We start from the raw sequence: 10,980 nt of genomic DNA, 5'->3' as shown, positions 1-10,980 counted from the left end.
TCATTTCTTTTGATCCTTTTTTCTTTTTTCCTCTCTGCTTCATTTATTTCCACCATTTTATCTTCTATCTCACTTATCCTATCTTCTGCCTCCGTTATTCTACTCTTGGTTCCCTCCAAAGTGTTTTTGATCTCATTCATTGCATTATTCATTTTTAATTGACTCTTTTTTATTTCTTCTAGGTCTTTATTAAACATTTCTTGCATCTTTTCAATCTTTGTCTCCAGGCTGTTTATCTGTAACTCCATTTTGTTTTCAAGATTTTGGATCATTTTTATTATCATTATTCTAAATTCTTTTTCAGGTAGATTCCCTATCTCCTCCTCTTTTGTTTGACTTGGTGGGCATTTTTCTTGTTCCTTTACCTGTTGGGTATTTCTTTGCCTTTTCATCTTGTTTAGATTGCTGTGTCTGGAGTGGACTTTCTGTATTCTGGAGGTCTGTGGTTCCTTTTTATTGTGGAGGATTTACCCAGTGGGTGGGGTTGGACGTTTGGCTTGTCAAGGTTTCCTGGTTAGGGAAGCTTGCGTCAGTGTACTGGTGCGTGGAACTTGATTTCTTCTCTTTGGAGAGCAATGGAGTGCCCAGTAATGAGTTCTGAGTTGGGTCTATGTGTTAGGTGTGACCTTGGGTAGCCTGTATGTTGACATTCAGGGCTATGTTCCTGTGTTGCTGGAGAATTTGCGTGGTATGTCTTGCTCTAAAACTTATTGGCTCTTGGGTGGTGGTTGGTTTCAGTGTAGGTATGGAGGCTTTTGGACGGTCACTTATCACTTAAAGTTCCATGTAGTCAGGAGTTTTCTGGTGTTCTCAGGTTTTGGGCTTAAGTTTCCTGCCTCTGGATTTCAGTTTTATTCTTCCTGTAGTCTCAGGACTTCTCCAACTATACAGCTCTGATAATTAAACTTCTAGGTTAATGGCGAAAAGATTCTCCCCCGTTAGGGACACCCAGAGAGGTTCACAGAGTTACATGAACAGGAGAAAAGGGAGGAGGGAGATAGAGATGAGTAGGAGGAGAAAAAGGGGGACTCAAGAGGAGAGAGACAGATCTACGCAGCTGTCTGTTCCCAGAGTGTTCTCGTATCTCAGACACCTACAAGGATTCACAGAATTGGATGGGGAAGAGAAGGGGAAAAGAGGAAATAGAGGTGTTCTGAGGTAGAAAACAGAGAGTCAAGATTGGGAGGGAATAATCTTCGGTTTTAAGATAGGGCTTCTCTTTTTTTTTTTTTTTTGTAAGGTTATAGTGTAGTGAAGATGAAAATGAAGAGTAGTAGAGGAGTACTAGAGGACTTTAAAAGAAATAAGAGAAAAAGAAAAATAGAAAATAGAAGAGAAAAAGGAAAGAAAAAAAAAAAAAGAAGAAAAAGGAGAAGAAAAAAAAAAAAAAAAAGAAAGAAAAAAAAAATTTTTTTTTCCCCTAATTAAAAAAATCGTAAAAATCTATGAAAATGAAAGTTAAGGAGTAATGGGGGAGTAATAGGGAATTTTAAAGGAAAATAAAAGAGAAAAAATAAAAAAGAAAAATATAAAAAGAAAAAAAAATTTTTTTTTTTTTCCTTACTTAGAAAAAACAGAAAAATAAAAAAAAAAAGTAAAAATATGTCTAGGAATTTCTCTGGAGCTGTTGCGGTCAGTGTGGGTTCGGCTCAGTTTCAGATAGCTCCTCGTTCCAGCTTGCACTTCTCGATATCTACAGGGCCCTTCCGGTGAAGTCGGTGTTTTCTTCAGGGATTTTAATCTGTTGCACCAGTCCCTTCTGAAGCGGTTCCCTTTGTTTATTTGGCTTCTGTTTGCCGGTCTCTTCAGAGGCTCATTTCCGCCCTGACACAGGCGGCCGGAGGCGGACTCTCACTCAGAACTCTTGTGGGTGTATGTTGAACTTGGTGCAGCTTCTTCCCAACCTCCTGACTGATTTGAAACAATGAAGAGTGTGAGGCGATGGAGGTGCTTCTGTCCTACCAAACAGCAAAGTGGGGACTGAAGAGGTATAGTTGAACTGTCTGCTGGCCTTGACATGGTGCTGTCCCTCTACTCTCAGATTCCTCATTTGTACACCCCTCAGGAGTAGATCCGTTAGATTTCTGCATGAGATTATCTAGCTCTAATATTCTGTACGTCTGTGATTCTGGGGCAGGAACCATGCAGGAAAAATCAGTTGAGGCATCTGGGTCCTCGAATCATGGGCAAAACAATTTTTTTTTCAAAATGTCTTCTGATGGCGTCAAAGAGTTAGCAATAAAGCACATGTAGTTTAAAGAGATGAAAAATCCCTAATAAGCATGAGAAGACCCTTTACATACTCAGTCATTTAAGGTAAAGTCCCAAGAGAAATGTTTCCTCAATTTCTGTTTCAGGTCCATCCTTAAAAAGGGAGGCGAATTATAACAGCTGGAATTCTGAACAACCAGGTTAGAAGATGGAACAGTATTTATAATGGGAAAAGTTATGTTATCTTTAGGCAGAGGGGTGGCCCCAGAAAATGACTCTTGTTTCATTTCATCAGTCAATGAGATTTTAAAAGAACATGACATTCTTCCTATTGACCCTATCAATGCCACAAACCAGTGTGGAGCCTTCACTTGGGCCACAAGACTAGACACAAAAGCAGGGGCACTCACTGCAGGGTGGTGGCTAACATTTAAGGAAAATTCAGCTTTGCCCCCTACAAAGAACTAAGGAAGGGCTTGAAGGGTTGTGCGCACCCACCTACTGCTTCTGTGCCAGTGGAAGGTGGGAGCTCACCCAGTCTAGCACATCAATGGTCTCAGTTTCAGTCTGATGAGAAAGAGGAAGGAAAGAGCTGCTGCTGAGGGGAGCAAGGGTGAAGGCTGGTGTTAAGATAGAAGTGCCAAACGGGCAAGGGAGATGCAGCCCATCCAACCACCAGCACCATCACCATCACCACCATATTGGTACAAATAAGCTCTTCAGTCTCAGGGCTTAATAGACTAATCACAAAGAACAGGAGGAACTCCAAAGGCCCTTCCCAACAAACATCTGGCCCTTCCCAACAAACAGCCTTAAACGATACTGCCCTCGGCTGGTCAAATCGGTGTATTACAATGCAGGCACATCGCTCTGGGTTTTTTGCCTTCATTTCTTTTTCTTGGGTTCTTGGTGCTCCACCTCTGAGAGGAAGTGGATGGGGAGGGGAGAAGTCTCTTGAGAAAGTGTATCCAAATACATCACTTCTGTGAGTTTCAGCACAAGTTCACAATTAAATTCTGAATGATAATGTACTACCCAAATATGGGCTATTTATTAAAAATTGAGATTGATATTATAATTATGTAAGCATCACTTTGTTATTGAAAAGGCATGAGTTCTCAAAAATATAGCTATTAATGTAGATGAAATAAGATTACTAATCTCAATTAGATATGTTATAAACAAAGAAAGTAACTGGTTCTACTTCTGGTTAGAACATAGTTACAATATGCTTACACTGGGATGTTATTTCCCTAAGCATTATGTTTTTCTCCAATTATACTGAGACGTAACACAGATAGAGAAAAAGTCTCAATGTATACGTGGAGCTTAATAATTGATTATGAAGTATATACCCCCAAGTCACAGAAGGGGATAGTGTCGGCTACCCCCAACACTCCTAAAGTTTCCCTGTCTTATCTTAGCCCCGTTAGTTCTTCAAGGAGAATAGGCACACTCTTACTTATGTGCCACCCTTTATTCCCTTTTCCTCAAAGATTTTATAATATATACATACAAATACATATATATATATTTATTTATTTATAAAATGTTGTGAGTTAGTGTTGACAGCTACTTACAGTCATATGAATGGAATTGTTAAATATATCTGTGTTGCTTCTTGGTTTTCCAATCAATGTTAAATTTGTGAGATTCATGCCTATTCTGTGTCATAGTACTTTGTATATTTTTGCTGATGAAATTGTATTTATTCACATGAAGAGGATCTCCCAGAACTTTTGGATTTGAAGCCGGCAGGGCTTAAATTTGGGAGAGCCAGAGGGCTGTGGGAAATAGACTCCACTCTTAAAGGCGGCATACAAAATATCACATGCTACAGGACCCAGGGCTGAAGCAATAATTTGAATGGAGCCTGGGTCAGAGGCAGCTGCAGGTCTTGGAGAGCCTCCCAGAGAGGCAAGAGGCAGCTGGACTCACCCTGGGGGCATCGACACTGGAAGCAGCCATTCTGTGGAGCTCCTTCTACCATGTGGACACTGGCACTGGCCACTGCTGTTTTGGAATCCTCCCTCTTGCTGACTAGCACCAGTGCCCAGACCTACCCATCAGCCTGTGGGCAATAATACTGGGGCACAACAAGCTACTAGCCAGGCAGAGACGCAGTCCCACCCACAAGCAAGCCTGCTGTCTTAAGACTCCCTGGAGCTGGACCTGTCAATCAGAGGCCCTGACATACCACACTGGCCCTATACACCAGTAAGAAGGCATTAAGCCAGGACTCCAGGGTCCTGCAGTCAGAGACCCTGGGACCTAGTTCCTGCCCACAGCAGGTCATCACTAGCCCCAGGACCAGGTTTACCCATCAGTGGTTAGGCCCCAGCCCTAGTATGCCCTGGACCCAGCCCCAGCCACCAATGGCCCAAAGCACCAACTCCTGGACTCCTCCAGAGCCCTGAAGCCAGAGAACCCAAGAACCAGCTCCACACACCAGCAGGCAGACAACAGCAACCAGAGTAACTCCAGCCCTGCAGCCTGCCATGCCAGGAAATAGGTCACCCACCAGCAGGCCCACCCCAGCCCCAACAGCCACTGAGTCCCAGCACAGTGTACCAGCAAGTCGACACCAGGTCTGGGACACTTTGGAGCTCTCAGCCAGCAGCTCTGGAATCGGGCCCCACACTGCAGTGTGTGGAAGCCCCCTTTGGGACATCTAGGATCCCACAGCCAGCCATGTCGGGAACTGGCCCCACTCAACAGTGAACTGAGACCAGCTCTGGGGCCCCCAGGGCCCTGCAGCTAGGGACCCAGGAACAGAAACAGAGCTCCACCCACCAGTGAATTGGGACTAGCCCCAGGACACCCTGGACCCCAAACCCAGCCAACGGCAGGACAAACCAGCCTCAAGACACCTTGGCATGTCAGCGAGCTGCCCCCAGAAACTGCCACACTCACCAGCAGGACAAGACGAATTTTGGGACACCTAGGACACCCTAGCCAGCAATGTAGGAGCTAGCCCTAGCTACGTCAGCAGAAGGCTATGCTTATTCATTTGATATTGATTCATAGTGGGGAGACAAGTATGTTTTAGGCTTGCAGGATTATATGCAATAGAATTTATTGTTGTTTGGTAGCTCAGTCTTGTCCCACTCTGCCACCCATGGACTGCAGCATGCCAGGCTTCCCTGTCCTTCACCGTTTCCCAGAGGTTGCTCAAACTCATGTCCATTGAGTCAGTGATGCCATCGAAACACATGATCCTCTGTCGTCCCCTTCTCCCCCTGCCTACAATCTTTCCCAGCATCAGGGTCTTTTCCATGGGGTCACAAATAGTTGGACACGACTTAGTGGCTGAACAACAACAACGACTATCTGTAAGAGAGATATTTCCAAAAGTAGAATTTGGGGGCAAAGAGGACACCATGGGCTACTTTATTCCAATCCGTTTGAAAACCTAGGAAAACATGACCAATGTTTAGAAAAAAAATAGTAACTTCCCAACACTGACTCCAGAAAGTATAGCCAACCTTAATTGCTCCAGGTAACCATAAAGAAATATACCAGTATTCAAAGCAACTTTCTCAAAAGCCCTCCAGGCTTCCTCCACTGAATTCTGACAAACATCCTAGGTATAAATATTTTCAATTTCACACAAAGTCTTAGGAAAAATAGAAAAGGTGCGATTCTCCCAAACTCATTTTCCTGAGGATGAAATAACCTTGATATTAAATGCTGTCAAGGACAGTTTGAGAAAGGAAACTCTCAGGTCAATCACACGCTCAGGGCATAAAAGGAAGAACCAGAAATTGAATACTAGCGAACTGAATCCTACAGGATATGAAAAAGGGAAATACATAGTATGCAATGAGTAGGTTCATCCCAGGGCTTCCTTGGTGGCTCAAACGGGAAAGAATCCACTTGCAATTCTTTTTACGGTTAAGTAATATTCCGTTGTATATATGTACCACTTATTGCTTATCCATTCCTCCGTCGATGGATATTTGGGTAGCTACCGTGTCTTGCCTGTTGTAAAGAGCGCTGCAATCAACATCCGAGTGCATGCATCTTTTTGAATTATGGTTTTCTCTGGATATATGCCCAGGAGTGGGATTGCTGGATCTTATGGTAGTTCTACATTCAGTTTTTAAGGAAACTTCATACTCTTCTCCATAGTGGTTGTACCAATTTACATTCCCACCAACAGTGAAGGAGGATTCTCTTTTCTCCAAACTTTCTCCAGCATTTGCCATTTGTAGATTTATGATAATGGCCATTCTGATAGGTGTGAGGTGATACCTCATTGCAGTTTTGATTTGCATTTCTCTAATAATTAATGATGTTGAGCATATTTTCACGTGCCTTTTGGCCATCTGTATGTCTTGGAGAAATAGAACTTTTGTCGCTTTTTATAAAATATATTGGGCATAATAAATAAATATATACATATATATATATGATGAGCTTCATGAAATGCTTGTATATTGGAAAGTAATCCCTTGTCTGTCACGTCATTTTCAAATATATTCTCCCATTCTGAGGGTTGTCTTTTCATCTTGTTTATAGTCTCCCCCACCCCCGCAACCCCTACCGCCTTTGCTGTACAAAAGCTTTTAAGTTTAATTAGGCCCCACTTTTTTACTTTTGTTTTCATTTTCATTACTCTAGGAGGTGGATGCTAAATCATATTGCTGTGATTTATGTCAAAGAGTGTTCTGCATGTGTTTTCCTCTAAGAGTTTCATAGTGTCTTGTGTTACATTTAGGTTTTAATCCATTTTGAGTTTATTTTTGTGTATGATGTTAGAGAATGTTCTAATTTCATTCTTTTCTGTGCAGCTGTTTTCCCAGCACCACTTACTGCAGAAACTGTCTTTTCTCATTGGTATATTCTTGCCTCCTTTGTCAGAGATTAATTGACCATAGGCGCATGGGTTTATTTCTGGGCATTCTATCCTGTTCCTTTGATCAGTATTTCTGTTTTTGTGCCAGTACCATACTGTTTTCATGACTGTACCTTTGTAGTATCGTCTGAAGTCCAGGAGCCTGATTCCTCCAGTTCCATTTTTCTCGCTCAGGATTGCTCTGGCTATTCACGGTCTTTTGTGTCTGCATGCAATCTTTGGGAATTTTTGTTCTAGTTCTGTGGAAAATACCATTGGTAATTTGATAAGGATTCAACTGCATCAGTAGGTTGCATTGGGTTGTATAGTCATTCTGCCAGTATTGATTCTTCCAATCCAAGTGATGTCAGAGAGGCAGCAGTGAGCTGTGGCTTTAAGTTTGCCCCTTTGAAAAATGCATTTCTCAAGGAGGCAAAATCTGTAAAAAAAAAAAAAAAACAAAAAACCAGGTACAGAGTTAATTGTTAGAGACACAGCACAACAAGTAGGAGAGCACACAGAGAAACAGTTTGTTTAGTTAAGACAGAGAAGGCAATGATACACACTTGGAGAGAAAAGGTGTGGGCATCTGTCCTATTGAGGAGCAGTGCAGTAAGGGGCAGTTAAGTCATGTTTATAGGACAGTCCTTTTGGGTCTTTGTTTACGTTTGGCCAGTTAACTTGTTTCTTTTCTCACACCTGACCTGTCCTAGGACCCTCCCCAACATGCATGAGCAACTCTATTCCCAGATGCATGCCAGCCCGGAGACCTATGAGGGAGACGTTGCATCACTTATTATGGGGTGGGGCCCCTTTATTTTTGACCCCCAAGGAGCCTTTCTGCCCATGTGCAGTGTCTCTCCTGCCCTGAGAATGGGACATATGTGACCTCTTGATCTTTTACTCAAACAGAGAGTAGCCCCTCTGTCTCTGCCAGAGCTGTTATCTTAAAGTGTCCTCAGGAGACAAAGCCTGACTCTTTACCCAGTTACTCTTATTCGTTCTATTTCAAAGTGCAAGCCGGAGGCTGACTGTTAATACCTGGACTCAAGCCCACTTGCCTCCTTCCTTAGGAAGTGTAAAGCAGAGGCTAGTTGTAAATGCTTGGCCTCACAAGAATATGATATTTCTTTCCATCTGTTTACGTCATCGTCAACATCTTTCATTAGGATGTTATAGATTAGGATCTTTATCCCTTCCCTACCTCTGCCTTTCCCTTTTGGTATTCATAAGTTTTCAAAGTCTGTTTCCATTTTGTTAATAAGTTCATTTGTACAGTTTTTTAGGTTCCACATGTAAGGGACATTTGTCTTTCTCTTTCTGACTTTCTTCACTCAGTATGGCAATCACTACGTCCATCCATGTTGCCCCAAGTGGCGTTATTTCATTCTTTTTATGGTTAAGTAATATTCCGCTGTATATATGTACCACATATTCTTTATCCATTCCTCTGTCGATGGATATTTAGGTAGCTACCGTGTCTTGGCAGTTGTAAATAGTGCTGCAATCAACATTGGGGTGCATGCATCTTATAGATTTGTGAGTACAGCTCTTTGGTCTCCTTAGGTTTATTCCTTGGCATTTTATTCTTTTTGATGTGATGGTAAAGGGGATTGTTTATTTAATTTCTCTTTCTGAAATTTCATTGTTAGCATGTGAAAATGCAAGAGATTTCTGTGCATTCATTTTGTATCCTGCAGTTTTACTGAATTCATCGATGAGCTCTAATAGTTTTCTGGCAGCATCTTTAGGATTTTCTATGCGCAGTATCATGCAAACTGCAAGCGGTGACACCTTTATTTCCTTTCCAACTTGGATTCTTTTATTTCTTTTTCTCTGATTGCTGTGGTTAGATCTTCCATAACTATATTGAATAAAAGTGGTGAGAGTGGCCATCCTTCTCTTCTTCCTGATCTTAGAAGAAATGCTTTCTTCTTTTTAACATTGAGTCTGATGTTATCGGTAGGTTTGTCAAATGTGGCCTTTTTTATGTTCAGATAGGGTCCGTCTATGCCCACTTTCTGGAGAGTTATTATCACAAATGGATGTCGGACTCTTTTCTAAAGCTTTCTCTGCATCTATTGAGATCTATGGATTTGTGGATATTGAAAAATTCTTGCATCACTTGGATGAATCCCACTTGATCATGTTGTGTGGTCCTTTTAATGTCTTGCTGGAATTGGTTTGCTACTGTTTGGTTGAGAATTTTGTGCCTATGTTCATCATTGATATTGCCCTGTAACTTTCTTTTTTGGTGGTATGTTTGTCTGCTTGTGGTATCAGGGTGACGGTGGCCTCATAGGATGAGTTTGGGGAGTGTTCTTTCCTCTGCAAGTTTTTGGAATAGTTTCCAAAGTATAGTTATTGAGTCTTCACTAAATGCCTGACGGAATTTGCCTCTGAAGTCATCTGGTCCTGGCCTTCTGTTTTCTGGAAAATTTTAAATCAGAGTTTCAATTTCAGTACATATGATGTGTTTCTTTGTATTTTCTATTTCTTCCTGGTTCATACTTGGAAAATTGGGAAAATTGTACCACTCTAATAATTGGTCCATTTCTTCTAAGTTGTCCCTTTCATTGGCAAATACTTGCTTCCTGTATTCTCTTACAATCCTGTGTATTTCTGTGATGTTAGTTGCAACTTACTTCTCCATGTCTAATTTTATTGAATTTAACCCTCTCCCTTTTATTCCTGATGGGTCTGGCAAAAAGTCTATCAATTTTGCTTATCCTCTCAAAGAACCAGCTTTTAGTTTTATTCACTTCAGTTCAGTCACTCAGGTGTGTCCGACTATTTGCAACCCCATGGACTGCAGCATGCCAGGCTTCCCTGTCCATCACCAACTCCTGGAGCTTACTCAAACTCCTGTCCATCTCGTCAGTGATGTTCTCCAATCATCTCATCCTCTGTCGTCCCCTTCTCCTCTCACCTTCAGTCTTTCCCAGCATCATGGTCTTTTCCAGTGAGTCAGTTCTTCACATCAGGTGGCCAAAGTAGTTTCATTGATCTCAACTATTGCTTTCTTAATGTCTATTGCATATATCTCTGCTCTCATCTTTGATTTCTTCCCTTCTGCTAACTTTCCATTTTATTTGTTCCTTTTCCTCTCATTGCTTTAGGTGTAAGGTTTTGTTGTTTATTTGAGATTTTTCGTGTTTCCTGAGGTAAGATTGTATTGCTACAAAATTCCCTCTTAGAACTGCTTTTGCTGCCTTCCATAGGGTTTGTGTTTTCCCTTTCATTTCCCTATAGTTATATTATGATTTACTCTTTGATTTCTTCAGTGACTTCGCCTCCACATGTTTGCTGTTTTCTACAGTTTTGTTTTTTGCTGCAGATGATTTCTACTTTTTATCATTGTTCAAGAATATGGGTTTGTTGTTGATGTTCAGCTACCCAGTCATGTCTGACTCTTGGCGACCCCATGGGCTGCAGCTTGCCAGGCCTCCGTGTCCCTCACCATCTCCCGAAGTTTGCCTAAGTTCATGTCCATTGCATCGGTGATGCCATCCAGCCATCCCATCCTCTGATGCCCTCTTCTCCTTCTGCCCTCAGTCTTTCCCACCATCAGGGACTTTTCCAATGAGTCAGCTGTTCACATCACATGACTAAAGTAATGGAGTTTCAGCTCAGCATCATTCCTTCCCAATGAGGATTCAGGGTTGGTTCCGCTTAAGATTGACTGGTTGATTTCCTTACTGTCCAAGGGACTTGCAGGAGTCTTCTCCAGCACCACACTTTAAAGGCATTGGTTCTTTGGTGCTCCGCCTTCTTTACGCTCCAGCTCTCACAACCTTATGTGCCCATTGGGAAGACCATAGCCTTGACTATATGGATCTTTGTCAGCACAGTAATGTCTTTGATTTTCAACACACTGTCCAGGTTTGTCATAGCTTTCCTGCCAAGAAGCAAACGTCTTCTGATTTCATGGC

This window comes from Cervus elaphus, chromosome X (assembly GCF_910594005.1).
Source record: "Cervus elaphus chromosome X, mCerEla1.1, whole genome shotgun sequence".
NCBI classification, from domain to species: Eukaryota; Metazoa; Chordata; class Mammalia; order Artiodactyla; family Cervidae; genus Cervus; species Cervus elaphus.
The sequence above is the reverse complement of the archived record's forward strand: the minus strand, read 5'-3'. Positions refer to the sequence as shown.